The following is a 16,958-nucleotide window of genomic DNA, read 5'->3' as shown; positions in this document are numbered from 1 at the left end:
TATGCACAGGAGGCCCCTTCTGGATTTGAGGCACCTCTCACAAGAGGCCCTATCTGGGCAGGAATCAAGAGGCCCCCTCTGGCAGGAGATCATTCATGAGCAGGAGGCCCCCGAGGCTCGCTCTTCACAGGAGGCCCTTTCTGGACAGGAGCAGGAGGCCCCCTCTGGCAGGAAAGCCTTTATAGGCAGGAGGCCCCTCTGGCAGGACACCTTTTCTGCTTAGTAGGCCCCTTCTGCATGGGAGGCTCCCTTCTGCACAGATGGCCCTATCTGGGTGGGAGCCAGGAGGCCCCCTCTGGCAGGAAATCTTATACTGGGCAGGAGGCCCCCTCTGGCAGGAAATCTTATACTGGGCAGGAGGCCCCGAGGTTTCCTCTACTTAGGGGCCCTTTCTGGGCCGGAGTCAGGGGGGCCCTCTGGCCTCTTGCAGGAGACCCTTTCTGGGCAGGAGGCCCTCTCTGGATGGGAGTCTCTCTCTGCATAAGAGGACATATCTTGGCAGCAGTCAGGAGGCCCCCTCTGCACAAAATGTCCTATCTGGGTAGGAGCCAGGAGGCCCCCTCTGGCAGGAGATCCTATATGGGCAGGAGGCCCCGAGACTCCCTCTGCACAGGAGGCCCTTTGTGGGCAGGAGCCAGGAGGCCCCCTCTGGCAGGAGACCCTTTATGGGCAGGAGTCCCCTTTGGCAGAGGACCTTTTATGCTTAGGAGGCCCCTTCTGGATGGGACGCTCCCTTCTGCACAGAGGGCCCTATCTAGGCAGGAGCCAGGAGGCCCCATCTGGCAGGAGCTCCTTTATGGGCAGGAGACCCCGAGGCTTCCTCTGCACAGGGGCCCTTTCTGGGCAGGAGTCAGGAGGCCCCTCTGGCCTCTTGAACGAGACCCTTTATGCCCTCTCCTGATGGAAGGCTCCCTCTGCACAAGAGGCCCCTTCTGGCAGGACTCTCTCTGGATCCCCTCTGGAAGGAGACCGTCTCTGGGAAAGAGGCCATCTCTGGATAGGAGGCCCCTCTTCACAAGAGGTCCTATCCGGGCAGCGCCTCGCCCTGGCAGGGCATTTTTCATAACGCGGCCTGGCAGAGGGGGGGGGGGTCGATGCGACCCCCCTCGCGATTGGATCCTATGGCACCTAGAAATACCAAATTTGGTAGGTAGGTGGCCCTCTTAAAACCCTCGTCCCTGTGAAAATTTGGTTGCTCTAGGTCAATATTTAGGGGTTTTTGGGAGGTATAATTGTAAAAAATTTGCTAAAACAGGTCAAAAGTTTTCGCTGATAACTTTTGATCTAATTAACCCGCGCCGGGCAGGTGCTCCGCGACTTCCGCGCCGGGCCGGGGGGGGTGTCTGAAAACCCCCCTTCTAACTCGGCTCCTGGGTCACGTAGCGACACGCGGTAAGCGGCATTCAAAAGAGCGTCCAAAATAAGTACGAAAACACTTCAGTCATTTTTTGGGTCAGGTCAAAGGTCAGGTTACCAGAGGTCACCAAAGGTAAAATGTTGGCTATTTCAACATTTTGGAAACTGCCAACGGCTAACTCGGGAACCGATAGAGCTACAGCGCCGCGGAAAAGCGCATTCGATAGCTCTTTTGACGCTCTTTCGCCAATATGTCCTCAGATTTGACCTCAGGTCAACGGTTTAACCTCCAGAGGGCAAAAACTCCAAAAATAGCCGTTTTTTACGAACAGTGTTTTTCGGCAATAACTTCTGACTCAAAAAAGCCACGACATTACTTTTGCCAGAATCGTGTTCCTCTTGTCAAAACGCGTCGAATGAACTATAAGTTGACCTTGAAAAGTCAACTTAAAAATTTGACCTCAGGACCTGACCGGAAAAGGTCATGTTGCATATCAGTCGATCCGCATCGTCGAGCCGAACACATCTAAGGCGTTTTCATCGCTCTATCATGCCTCTATCAGAAGTTATTAGCAAAAAACTGTTAGATACTATTCGTGACCTGAGATGACCTCGGGGACATCTCAGAACGAGGGGTCACACTCCGGGTCACAGGTGCAATTTTCGGGTTCAGTGTGTCCATTTTACCTACATCCCGATGTTTGAGAGTGTCTAGAATGGCGTTCGTGCAAAACAGACGCCTTTCAATTTTCTCCCATTGAATTATAATAGAGAGGCCGCAAAATTGACCTGACCTTAGGTCACCGATATCGAAATTCCGAGATACACGTTTAATAGGTTTTTATACACGCTTTTATAGGATACACGAGATACACTGTTACTCTCATCAATCGCTGAAAGTTTCAAGGCAATCGTGCGGTCGGTGTAGCCATGACGAACATTCTAATTTGTTTCTGACCTGACCTTGAGAGACCTGGGTCTGAAATTTTCACAGCATGTGCGGAAAAGATGCACGAACAGGTGTGTTAAAAACGGCGGCGCGGAGCTGCGAAAAGCCGCCGGGGGGGGGGGGGTGTTCAAACACCCCCCGGCCCGGCGCGGGTTAAGATAGAGCAAAACAAAAGCACCAGCGAACTCAGCACGTCAAGGCGTGTCGAATGATATACTTTTTTTGTTTGCTTAAGTGTACTTAAAAGTGTAGGTATTAAAGTGTACCTACTTAAGTGCACAACTTAAGTAAAACTTAAGTCTTAGGAATGGTTGAAATGCTTAATGTTGCATATCATTCGACTCAGCTGTTCAAGAGGAACAGAATGATACCATTTTGAAACCTGTTCTATTATGTGACAAGTTATCGGCACAAACGTCATTTGACCTGAGTTGACCTCATTTGACCTGAACCTTAGATAAGTACACCAAACAAAGAAACACCGAGTGACATTATGTTAAGTACTGTGGTATCAAAGAACAAAAGGGATACAACGAAGCGGACATCTCTATATTTTCCGAATAGGAGTTATTTGAATATTTTCCCATAGGCTTAACATTACGACGTAATGACCCCTAACTGACCTCAGGTCAGTGACATAAAAAACGAACTACATATTATACAGCTCGGTGAACTTAGCACATCCTGAAAGTTTGAAGGAAATCAGTCCAAAACTGTGCGTTGGACAGGTACATAAAAAATTAAATTTGACCATAACCTTGTACCCGTTTTTCTGACATGGTGGCCTGACCCAAGGTCGACCGGACCTGAAATTTGCAGATCACATGAAAAAAGGTTGCCCCATAGGTTGTGCCAAATTTAGCGGCGTTGCGCGCCGCCAATTTTACGCTATCTTTGAAAAACCTTAGGGGGGGGGTCGCATCGACCCCCCTGCCAGGGTGAGGGTTAAGCTTTACTAATAACGCTAAGAACGTCACCAAACATACAGAGGCCGTCAAAAAGTAAGCCATTTGGAGGCCCCCTCGATAGAGAAAAGGCCCCCTGGCAAGCGGAACACGGAGGCCCCTTTGAGCCCGGGCCCCCTCCCCTGGAAAATCCTGGGTGCGCCCCTGTATACAGCACGTTGAAAAGTTATGGGCCTGCAAATGAAAGTATGGCAGGCTGGGGTAATGCCGAAAACGTGCGATTACGCACGTGTTAAAAGCACGCTACGTGGACTTTACTGCTGTAGAATAGCAACGCGTATTTTTAGTCACACAAATTACACTTTCAACCGACACAACGGCCTGTTACCTATAAGGAATGATTTACCTGGCATGTTCTTATTATATCACACAATTATAACTTCCAGTGTGCACCGCGTCCTCAAGCTCTTAAAACGCGTGTCAGCTTTGATTAATTCTGGATAAAGTTTGAGATAAAATGGCAAAACATCAATGTCGGCATTCCCCGTAGATCATTTCTCCCATTTTCGGCTTTCCCCGCAGTCCAGGGCAACGCCGAAAAAGTCACTTCTTTGATATTTTTAGTTTGTGCGCTTAACGGTATGCGAATTCATCAAATGCGCCTGGTATGTTTGAAAGGCAAAAGACTGGCCTCTCGAATGACGCCAACAAGAATAGCTTATGTTGTCTACCTTGCGTGCTACGGGCGTCAGAAAAAAGTCTTCGGCGTTCCCCCAACTTCCCCTACTTATTTTGCATGCTCCTAAAAGGTTTTCATGTATCACGACTTTTAAAAACACCTTGCATATTTGCCGCCTACAAATTGTGTGGGTAACCCCGCCACCGGTGTTGATGTTAACCCAACCCATCCCTACGAAAGCTTTTAATTGTTCAGAGATCGCGTGCGATGAGTTTCCTGTCGGTAAGTGGTAATTTTCGCAAATAATCGGTAATGGACACCTAAATAGGTATAGGTTCATCAGCTGTTTGCCAGTTTTATACAGCTGGCAAGTGCTTGGTCTGGATGCATGAAAAATATAAAGTAAAAAGTCAAATAAGCTGCTTATTCCCGACTTAGGAACATCTACGAACATAAATAAAGCGTGTCTTTGGAATTTCATCACTTATCACGCTACGAACAGGAAACACCGCAACCTCAATTGGGGTAACACCGCCACGGGGTGGCGGTGTTCCCCAATAAGTGATCACAAGCAAAAATCGCCAGCGGCAAGAATGTACTACACGGTTCAAGCAAACCTATCTTACTGGACAAAGCCGATCAGTTATTTTTCGATGTAATCAAGTAAATCAAACTGAGTCTCTAGGGGAGAGCGGGGCCAGTTGAACCACTTTTTATATATTGACATGCACAGCGAGATCCAGTTGTCATATCGAAAAATGCACAATACTATGAAAAAATATGCTCTTTTGGCTTTATTTTAAGATATGTAAAATTATGTTTCAAACATATTTTGCTGCCAAACGCATGCTTATAAAACAGCTCTACGCCCGTTTCAAATGACCCCGATGCGAGGGTCAATTGAACCAGCCCATGGGGTCAGTTGCACCTATCCTTAACAATGGGATGTTTTCCTCTTTAAGGCCACTTTTTTTAAGGAGATATTTTGTCCGATTTACTTTTCCAAATGCTACATTCAATAGGTCGTTGGAAAGCTAAAAGTGCAAAGTTCCTCATAATAGGTGACATAAAGTACATAGACTATGGTAAAATGGGCGGATGAGGAAAATGAGAAATATCTCAGGCTATAGTGTGCTTTCAAGCAAAAGGCTGAAGAAAACGGGTCAAAAATTGAGCTCTATTAAACTACTATTTCAGTTTAAAAGCTCGTTTCAAAGGTGGACTATTTCCTTTAATGTTTACAGCCCCTGAACAATAACCATTGCAAAGGTCACCGGGGTCCATTGAAACGGCCTGTGGCCCTGTTTCAACTGACCCTCAGAGAAGCGTTTCAATTGACCCCATCCGCTCCCGCCATCTCGCACGCGCCGTAAAGCATGTATGTCAAACGAGCTGGAGGGACGGCATCATGCTGAATGAAGGGCCAAATAAGGTGTTATTCCGGAGTCAGGAGTTCTTCTTTCAGCAAACAAAGGTATATGAGATATCACAAAATATTCATAAAAACGATTTCTCCCAAACGCCCCTCAAAAACACAAAAACAAGTGTCAAATCAAAAGTACCGTCCGTTTGCCGCCCAAACGCCGTTGACAAAGGAAGTGGTCGAGCGCGGATGCGCAGTGGTGTCGGCAACGCCATATGTTGCATACTGTTGAAAATAAAGCCATGTTTCATCTGACCCCGTGTTTCAACTGGCCCCGCTCTCCCCTACTTAAAGACATTCAAAAGTGCTCCCAACTCATCGAATTTTTATAAGAGAATGTGCATTTTTCTTTAAATGCCCACAATGAGCTTCGATTACACTGAAACACCGGAACACAAATCAGAAGACGCTTACCTTCGTGCGGTTAATAGGAAATAACGGATTTTTACACTTTATAGTTCATACTTTCGCCGCCAGATGGGGTGGCGGTGTTTCCCACAGTGGCGGTGTTCCCCCCGCTTCCCCTACAGCTCAAAAACATTCTGTATAAGTGAGTATGTGATTGCACGTCCAAATCCATAGTTTTATGGCACTTATTGACATAGAAACACTTGGAAACCTGGTTCCACATGTTGTGCATGGTGGGATCCATTCAGATCATAGATCCATATTCTTGGTTTATCGTCAGATCCTATAAGCTCATAGAGCTGGGACAAATTTTTCACGCCGGATCCGGTTGGATCATAGATCCTAAACTGCAATTTGCTTCGAGATCCACTGAGATCATAGATCCATCACTCGGATCCATGCACATGTCTGTTTGACAGCTCGTGTGGCAGATGTAAACCTCTATTCCCGGTTACCAAAAAGGTAGCTCCTTGACTCAGCTGAGACGAAATATCTCACTTTTTGTAAATATTATTGTTTCATTCTTTTCGTTGGAAAAGCCAAGGAGTGAAAAATTAGAGGCCTAAAACTGGTGAAAAGACTTGACTTGGCCTTGGGGGTACCCTAGGTTCCGGGAAGCATCAGGTGTGCTCCCCCCCCCCCCTCCCCACCCTCACCCCCACCCCCCACCGGCCTAAAGGTAGTTCCCGCGCCACTGGACGCTCGCCACGCTGGAGTGGAGCCTGGAGCGTGCAGAGGCGAATTCGTCTCAAACGCAGCAATTGCCTTTCCCCCTTCAGATGCCCCTGGATCCGCCCTTGCCCCGAACTTTATTCCCCCTCTCAACTTTTCCTGTAAAAGTAACACTGGATCAAAGCCAAGATCAGAAAACTGTAATCCACAAAAGTAACGAAAGATTTTGCATCATTTTAAAAAAATCAAAATTTGGTATAAAAATGTAGCTCGTGTAAAGTTATAGCCGCGCATCGAACACCCTTTGCACGCAGGTCCAACTTCAAGATCAGATTCAAGGCCAAAGAACGACTAATGACCGGCCTGTTACCTTTTTTTTCACTCTGTCACCTTCGGGATGATTGCTCACAATGGCAGTAGCCAGCAATAGCCAGTGGCAGTGACAGGCGGTAGTGGGCAGCACTCAGCAGCAGCCAGCAGGGCTCGATGTCCCCGTGAGTGAGGGCTCGAGCCATGCTGACGGCCATATCTGCCCGTCGTCCATATAAGAGGGCAACCGAATGACATCTGTGGTCGACTCAGTACGCAAACATGCGATAAAGCGGCTGCCACTGTATAAACGAGAACTGATGAAAACAGTTCGCCAGATGTGTTTCACTTGGCCGCTTCAGGTGTTCGCGAACGGGAGGCCGCCGTGGCGCGCACTGGGACTGAAGTTTGGCGGCGAACCGGGGACACAGTTAAAGGTAGTGTGCCAGCTTTCCTGGACCGTATGGAGTTAATGGCCCAGATAAGGAGAACCGGATTTTTAGAACTTATCCATACCTTCAAAACTCATGGAAACGTCTTAAATTCTTCAAATTTTGAGTACCCAAGTGCGAAATTCGCCCCGACGGGTTGTCGGTCGTACCCCAACCACATTTCACACCACTATGAACAATAAATGCACACACTGAAATCGCTATTACCGATATGCTCATCCAATCAAGTTTCGATAAACCCGTTCATCATCATCTCCTGCGGTTTCGAACACGCCTGTTAGGTGGTGCGGTAGACCGCGCCCAAAGCCAGGGCCCCGGTAACGTGAGGCATGGATTAGAGATTTCCTGGATCGGCAACTCTCCGTCGGCGCCTTTGATGTAAGCGACCACGGCTGGCCACCTAGCGGCGGAGTGGTGAAGCTTGGTGAGATAGGACGGCGGAGGGTTGGGCGCTAATCCCTGTGGTAAACTGCGGGCCAAGATCAATCGAATTTGGGGATTGAACGGCTGGGTGCGGTGCGTTAAAACGAAGTTATGGTGTCGGGAACGTCCAGTAAGTCCATATTGTCCTCAACGAAGTAATCGGACCATTGGGGTAAGAACATTTTGTCTCGGCAGAGGACGTGCATATGTAAGCGTCTAGGCCCGGCCGCTGGCGTCAGAGGCACACGCCGAACTCGGAGCCAACCAAGCGTGTATTCAGCACAAGCAGACAACAAACAAATTGAAACGCCCTAGAAAGAAAAGACAAACAACTGTCACAATCCCGACACATACAAAGCCGGCACGAAATATCAAAACCCGTTATTAGAGAATGTGAAGTAAAATAAACAGTAATTATCACGAAAGTTGAAACCCACCGTTCAAGCAGGCGCAATCCAAGCACATCTCGATCCTCGCCATGTCGCGGCGCACCGAATTCCCGCTCTGGACGCGACGGGGGCTCAACGGAAATTCGGCTGCTCTCTCATTGGTCAGAATAAGCGGTTACCTGATTGGCTCTCGCGTGGCGCACAGCTACATCATTGGACGAAATCATTACAGGAAGTCTAAAACTCTTCGGATAAGAAATATGACACATAACTAAAGAAACATTGGTACCGATCAATATCAAATAATAAAATAGTCATTACAAATCAGTATCATAACTAAATAGCACTAAACACGCGACAACAAACCAAGGACATTATTGCAGCGCAGGACGAATTTAGAGTTGCCACTTTCACTTCTGGTAGGCCCAGTATCCGCTCGCATAACATGTAAGCGGAAATCCGCTTACACCCTTCCTCCCTAACGCGAAGAGACTTCTCGATTATTTACACATACAATACAACGCATCGACCTACGAACAAAGGAACTTTTTTTTTTAACTGGACGGCTAAACATGTTCGGTCTCAACTGAATAACTCCGTATTGCAGCTCAGCTCGTGCGCTTCTCCATTCGCTAGAGAACTACCTAGGTGCCCATTGTACAGAGGTAACACTAAGGCTCGCTTGCAGCTGTTCTTACTACGATAGGAATCTCAAGTCAAGTTATCGCCCAATGTCATTGCCTTTCACCCAGTATTAAACATTAAAAACGACAGCAGCACACAGCAGCTCTGTGTGATAGGTACCCACAACGGAAAATCACGGCGAATACCTGTCGGGAGGAATGACTACTCGTGTTGACCTACGCAATTCGGGACTGCGCATATCTGCGGTAACCTGAGTGTTCGCCACGTCGGGCGGCACCTCTGCTGGTCCAGTCGGAGCTGAACCTGCTATCGGTTCTGCGACTCCCTCTGGCGTCTCACGTGTCTCACGCGCTGTCTCTGTCTGAACTGGGGGTGTCTGCGGGGCGAAAGATATGGCGAACGGATTCAGCAGGGACAGGGCCGGCGGTCCTGAGTCGTCAAGACTAGCGGCGTCAGCTGGTTGGCAACTAGGCCTACCTTCACACTGCGCACCACTTACCCTCTGATTGTCACTGACACCATCCATCCTCCTTCGGCCTGTCGGAAAGGTCACGCCTGCTGCTGTCCCGACAGCCGGCTGTGGTCTCGCGGCGGGGTCCGTCCGTGAGACGGACGCTGTCGGTGCGGTCACCGGTGACTCACCTTCTCCGGTATCCACTCGAGGCTTCAACCTGTTGTGGTGTACGATGAGCGTAGACCTAGCTCCTTCTAGTCTGATCCTATAGTTCAGAGGACCGACCTGATCTACTACTACTGCTCTCTTCCAAGGACGCAAAAACTTGTAATACTGACCGCGCGGAACGATTCCCTTATGCAGATACACTTTGTCTCCGGGTAGGTAACTATTCTCATTTAGCTTTCTATCATAAATCTCCTTGTTCTTCTGATGACTTCTGTTCGAGTTCTCTAGTGCTACTTTGTGCAGAGCACGCAGATTGGTCTGCAGCCTCTCTAGATACTCCGTGATGGGTCGGGTCCTGCACCGAGTAGGACCGGCGTACTCGGCATCGGCGGGCAGCCTTGGCTCCCTGCCAAAAAGTACGCAGTACGGTGACACGCCGAGGGAGCGGTGCACCTGACTGCGGAGCCCGAGCATCAAAAGGGGCAGGTGGATGTCCCAGTCTGAGTGCTCGTGATCCTCAAGGAATTTAGACAGCATACCAAGCACCGTACGATTGATTCTTTCACAGATTGAATTACCCATCGGATGGAATGCCGTGGTATGTGACTGCTCTATCCCCAGTAACTGGCACGTGAGCTTCATAACTTCCCCGGTGAAGCAGCCACCCAAATCCGAATGGATCGTCTTTGGCACCCCATATCGAGACACAAACTCTCTGACAAACGCCTGAGCTACCTCAGTCGCCTCTTGTGTCTTCAACGGAATACACTCTACAAATCGCGAAAAATGATCGATAACTACGAGCAAGTGTCTGTGCCCCTGCGACGTCACTGGCAGGCCAGACAAAATGTCGAGCGCTACTACCTCCATGGGCGATGAGGCTGGCAGCTGGCCCAGGGACGCTCGCGGGGCGGGAACCGGCTTGTTCCGCTCGCCGCAGCGGTGACACGACTTACAGAACTTTTCTATATCTACAGCCATGCCGGGCCACCAGAACCTTAACCTAGCTTGAGCTAACAACTTATCACTAGCGAAATGACCTCCCGTGGGTCCGGCGTGCAGAGAAGTCAGCGCCCCTGAGATCAGACTCTTGGGCAGCACTACCTGTAGCTGATCAGAATCGCCAGGCCTTCTTCTGTACACGCGGAACAGAACTCCGCCTACCAGTCGCAATCTGGACCACTGCGACAAGTATTTGCGACACGACTGGGGTAGATCCTTAGCTTTAGGCTTGGTTCCCGCGGAGACGCACTTCGATATTTCCGCGATATCCTCATCCTTGTCTTGCTCCGAGCGAATGTAGCTGGTCGACCAATCGTCTGACCTTACCTGAAAGCAGTATTCAGTCTCTGGGTCCGTCTGACATGACTGATCAGTCTGCTCGTCTGGTCTGCGGGAGAGAGCGTCTGGCACTGTGTGGAGGGCGCCTGGGCGATACTCGATGGTGAAGTGGAACTGAGACAAGATCTGGAACCAGCGGGCAAGCATGCCAGTCGGGTTGCGGAAATTGAGCAGCCATCGGAGACTCGCGTGATCACTCCGTACTTTAAATTCCTTACCTTCCAGGTACGCAGAAAACTTTTGCACGAAGATCACTACCGCTAGCAGTTCTTTCTGAGTGGTACCGTAATTCATCTGCGATTTTGACAGCTTCTGACTCCCATACGCGATCACTTTCTCCACGCCACCCTGAACCTGTAGCAGCACGGCGCCCGCCTGGGTGTCAGAACTATCACAATCAAGAATAAAAGGACCTGCGTCTCGGCTGAAATCGGGCAGCGTCAGCACTGGGGCTTCACTGAGGGCTTTGCGAAGCTGGTCGAACGAGAACTGCGCCTCCTCTGACCACTGGAACTTCACGTCTTTCTGCAACAGCTTGAAGAGCGGTGCAGAGATGCTCGCAAAATTTTTGACAAATTTGCGCATGTAACCAGCCAGCCCTAGGAATGAGGAGAGCTGCTTGGCTGTCCGCGGAATCGGCCAGTCGCGCACTTTGCTCACACGGTCGGGGTCGAGAGACAAGCCACTCTCATCCACCACATGTCCCAAGAATTTGACACTCGAACGGAACAGGGAGCACTTTTCCAGATTGATCGTGAGACCGGCTCGGTGGAGCCTGTCTAGAACTAGCTCGAGCTTCTCAAGTGTCTCCTCGAACGTCTTACCACCCAAACAAACATCATCAAAGTAGGAATGACACGTGCCCTTGGGAAGATCGCGCAAAACAATATCGAGCATGCGGGCGCAGCTAGCCGCGGCACCATTGAGTCCCATCGGGAGCCGAAGGTGCTGCCAAGCGCCGAACGGGGTGACGATAGTCGTTTTAGGACGATCCTCTTCTCTCACACCGATTTGAAAATAACACATGCGAAGATCAAGCACACAGAACATTGAATTTCCACCCAGGGAATCTAGAATCGTATCTATTCTGGGGACAGGATAAGCAGGCATCTTAGTCACAGCGTTAACCTTTCGGAGGTCAGCACAGATCCGGACTCGTCCATCTTTCTTTGCGACAAAGCATGCAGGACTACTCCAATATCCATTCGACTCTTCCAGAACCCCTAGATCCACCAAGCGTTGTATCTCGGCCCTTACCTTATCCTCCAGGAATGGTGGGACGCGATGGGGTGCTGAACGTATCGGCGGACTGTCACCTGTGTCGATGTGATGCTCCACCGCGGATGTGAAGCCCAACCGACCATCAAACATGTCACTATATTTGGTCAGCAGCTCGGTCACCTTCTCCTTCTGCTCCTTACTGAGGTCTGTGTCTGACAGGTCTATCTTTTCACGCCAATTGGGATCTGCGTCACCTGAAGGGACTGGAAACTCAGCCACGCCCACTTCCAGTCTACCGATCTCCGCACGCTTGGGGATCGTGACCGGCTCAGTTGTAATGTTTCTCACAAGGCACGGAACACTCTGACCGTTTACCTGCACCATGGAAGGGACCAACTCGAGTCCCGGGACTTCAAGCAATGGCTCGCACAGTGCTGGCCCTCTGAAGTCGACGTTTGGAACAAAACCTGGAAAGAAAACCTCGTGTCCGGCCGGAACCGCGATGTCTCTCTGACAAATCACCTTACCCACCGAGGAGACTGAAGCGGAGATGGTTCTGACCATTTTCGCAGAGCTGAGGATCAGCTGACTCTTGGTGAGATCCAGAACACACGGGCACACGCCAAAGAACTCCAATCCCAACAAAACAGTGCAGTCAATCTGATCCGAAACATAGAATGGAACCACCACTACTTCTCCAGCAACTTTAACGGCAATCTGTGTACGACCGATCAGTGGTAGGGGGTCCCTGCTAACCGTGTGTGCCACTGTGGCCGTAGTGAAAAGGGGAGGGGCCTTGGGGAGCACATCAAAAACGGATTTGTGAATGATATTAATGCTGCTGCCGGTGTCCAGCGTCACTGAACACGTCACACCTCCCACATCAGCGTCAAATGTCATGTCAGCATTCAAGTGGACTGTCCTCTCACCTGCTCGGGCTGCAACGGCTGGGCCATCCGGGGCGGCTGCAACGGCTGCGGCCGCTGGTCCTGTGGTCTGGCATCCCACTGATGTGGACCTGGTCCCCGCTGGAACCCTGAGACTGGGGTCCGCTGCTGCTCGGGTCTGGGGTCGGGGCCGGGCCCAGCCCGCTGGGGGTTTACCTGCTGCGTGCACATCCGGGCCAAGTGTCCTTTGGTCCCACACACATGACACGGCAGGTGCCTTTGCCGACACCGCGCCTGGTTGTGACCGGGCCTCCCACAACAGAAGCAAGTACGGCCGCTGCTGGACACTGGGGGAGAACGAGCGCTTACCTGCGGACGCTCCAGTCGCGAGAGTTTCAACTCCAGCTCCTGAACTTTCCGACGAAGTAGGTCTGTCTCGTCTGTGGCCGCTACCTGCCGAACCGTCTGGCTCGCTGCCACCTTCGCGGCGCATGAGAGGTTTCTCACCTTTGCCACCGCACTGTCGAACGTCTGGATGCCCTCGCCTATTAGCGCTTGTTGATATGTCGGTGGCAGTGATTGGAGGAAGTAATTGTACAGCAAGGGGTCATGATCGGTATGTCGGGTGTCGGGAAATGCGCGACTGACTAGCCCTCGAAGCTTCACCACAAAAGCATCAAGGCTGTCATCTGTTGTGAGTCTCAAAGACCGGAGCTGGACCTGTGCCTCGACTTTGTCGCCGGAGGGGAAAGCCAGTTCCAATCTCTTGCACGCGTCGCCTACCTTCTTCTTGCACTCGGTCGGGAAGGCATCATAGGCGTCCCTCGCAATTCCGGACAAGCACAGAGGCAGCAGAGCTACTTTTTTATCGTCATCCCATCCTTGTAGGACTGCAAACGTGTCAAAGTCCGCGATGAAACGAGAGACACTGCCCTTACCGGCGAAAGACGGCAGACCGACCGATAGTGACTGCGTCGCCATGCTGAATGTCAAATTTGGCACACTTCCAACGGAAAAAAAAAATCGGTGATGTAAGGGGAACCGCAGAGTCGTTAATACGGAGAGTAATTCAACAAGTTACGCTAAAATTAAATGCTCAAATTACTGCGAGAAAGGCGATGGAAAGGACGTTTTACAATGGAAAAAGAAATCGTAGAGCCAGCATTACCTCGTTACAGTGAGACCGCAACACTTTACCAGCAACCAACATCACACCTTCCCAAACCAAGCACATACATGACACACAGTATCAATGAAACACCCTTGTCACCACTCATATCCCCAACCACCAAATGTTTATGTCCACGTCAGCCCAGTTTGGCACACCTCAGCTTCAAATGTCCACGTGCGTCTTCATACGGGGGGGGGGGGGTAGTGCGCGCATTGTCACCGGAGAATACCACGCACGGCGTCCTCTGCAGGGGGGGGGGGGCACTTGAGTCTCCGGGGGGTCAGAAGGTGCTCGTGTCCGCAACAGGGGGGAGTGCACTCGTCCCAGTCTCCATCGGGAGTGGCCGGTAGTCCTCGGACCGCGAGGCAGGATTACCCGCTCCAACAATGGTCAAAGGGCGATCGCTTAGATCGGGTGACACAAACGTTCAGGCACATCCCGCTATCGGATTCAGGCACATCCCGCTATCGGATAAGTCCGAACTGGATAGGTCTCACCGGCGTGTAGACGCTGAGCAGTCAGCTGTCGCGCTCGGAGAATCTTATACTGACGCCAGATGTAGGCCGTCGCGCTCGGAGAATCCTACTGACGCCAGATGCAGGCCGTCAAGCTTAGGCCGTCGAGCTCAGAGTATCCCACCGCTGCCACCAGATGTAAGCGTCTAGGCCCGGCCGCTGGCGTCAGAGGCACACGCCGAACTCGGAGCCAACCAAGCGTGTATTCAGCACAAGCAGACAACAAACAAATTGAAACGCCCTAGAAAGAAAAGACAAACAACTGTCACAATCCCGACACATACAAAGCCGGCACGAAATATCAAAACCCGTTATTAGAGAATGTGAAGTAAAATAAACAGTAATTATCACGAAAGTTGAAACCCACCGTTCAAGCAGGCGCAATCCAAGCACATCTCGATCCTCGCCATGTCGCGGCGCACCGAATTCCCGCTCTGGACGCGACGGGGGCTCAACGGAAATTCGGCTGCTCTCTCATTGGTCAGAATAAGCGGTTACCTGATTGGCTCTCGCGTGGCGCACAGCTACATCATTGGACGAAATCATTACAGGAAGTCTAAAACTCTTCGGATAAGAAATATGACACATAACTAAAGAAACATTGGTACCGATCAATATCAAATAATAAAATAGTCATTACAAATCAGTATCATAACTAAATAGCACTAAACACGCGACAACAAACCAAGGACATTATTGCAGCGCAGGACGAATTTAGAGTTGCCACTTTCACTTCTGGTAGGCCCAGTATCCGCTCGCATAACATGTAAGCGGAAATCCGCTTACACATACGAGTCGCCAAGCTCTTATGCCGGCGTAAAATGCACGCATCACCATCTTTTGATAACACACTGTTCCATCTTTTCCATCCTCAGGATAGTCAAATCCTTTTCCTCCACGCCTCAACCCCCTGATCCGGGCTGGACGGGCAACTTTATCCCATGCGGGCAGCTCCGCCAGAGCACACCCGTAACCGGGTGCATAGAGTACATAGTACAGGTCTCGCGGGTTTTAGCGGTAGGTTTTGCACCTAGAAAATTCAGTGTACTTCAGGCTATATCTTCGTCGTCTTAAGCTTTTAAGTGTTGAAGATGCGATCGACTTGTTGGGTAACAAGCCGGCCATGATCGTGTAAAATGGCTTCATCGTAGATCGATTAGTTTCTGAGATATAACCGGAAATGTAAAAGTGCAAAACCTACCGCTTAACCCGCGCCCTGCTGGGGGTCCTGGATTTCCACGCCCTGCTGGGGGGGGGGGGGTGTTTGAACACCCCCCCTTGTAACTCGGCTCCTGGGCCACGTAGCGATACGCGGAAGGCGGCGTTCGAAAGAGCGTAAAAAATAATGACGAAATCACTTCAGTCAATTTTTTGGTCAGGTCAAAGGTCAGGTCACCAGAGGTCATTGAAGGCAAAATTTCGCCGATTTCCAGGTCGAATGTCGAAAATTTCCAAGAAGCCAACGCATAACTCGGGAACCAATAGAGCTACAGCGCCGCGGAAAAGCGCATTCGATAGCCCTATTAACGCTCTTTCTGAGTAATCTCTCAGATTTGACCTACGGTCAACGGTTTTGCCTGCAGGGGGCAAAAACTGCAAAAATAGCCGATATTTTCGAAAACAGTTTTTCTGCAATAACTTTTGACCCAAGCCTTGTACGAGCTTACTTTTACCGGCATCGTGTTCCTCTCGTCAAGACGCATCGAATGAACTATAACTTGACCTTGAAAGGTCAACTTGAAAATTTGACCTCAGGTCAAGGTCATGACCTGACCGGAAAGGGTCATGTTGCATATCAGTCGATCCGTATCGTCGAGCTGAACACATCTAAGGCGTTTTCATCGCTCTAGCGTGCCTCTATCAAAAGTTATTTGCGAAAAACTGTTAGATACCATTCGTGACCTAAGATGACCTCAGGGCATAAACAAGGGTCACGGACACCATTTTCAAGTTCAGTGTGTCTAAACCACTTGTAATTCGGTGTTTGGGAGTGTGTATAATGTCTTGCATCCAAAAGAGGCGCATTTCAATTTTCTCCCATTGACTTATAATGGGGAGGTCGCAAAATTGACCTGACCTTAGGTCATCGATATCAAAATTCTGAGATATACATTTTGTACATGCTATTGCTCTTAGCAATCGCTGAACGTTTCAAAGCGATCGGTCACTCCGTGTAGCTATGACAGACATTGAAAGTTTTATGAGGTGAGGTCACTTCAAGTGACCTGGTGACCTGACCTTGAATGACCTTGGTCTGAAATTTTCACAACATGTGTAGAATTGATGTATGATAAGGTGTACCAAAAACGGCGGCGCTCCGCGCCGCCGTTTTTGACATATTCGCGAAAAACCACAAGGGGGGGTGTTCAAACACCCCCCCCCAGCAGGGCGCGGGTTAATCTCGCGAGACCTGTACCTACTTGGGAGGCTGGTCGGCCCGTCCATTCGGACGGGCTCAGCCCCGGCGGGCGGCGACTCACTAGAGTGCCTGCCAAGACCAATGTCTCCCCTAATTCTAATCATCATAGGCGGCGGAACGGGGGGGAGTACCGTACCCCCTTTGATTTTGGCATTTTAACATTAGCCCCATG

The sequence above is a fragment of the Amphibalanus amphitrite genome, unplaced genomic scaffold (genome assembly GCF_019059575.1).
Source record: "Amphibalanus amphitrite isolate SeventyFive unplaced genomic scaffold, NRLGWU_Aamphi_draft 001348F_arrow, whole genome shotgun sequence".
Classification (NCBI taxonomy): Eukaryota; Metazoa; Arthropoda; class Thecostraca; order Balanomorpha; family Balanidae; genus Amphibalanus; species Amphibalanus amphitrite.
Note: the sequence above shows the minus strand (reverse complement) of the source record.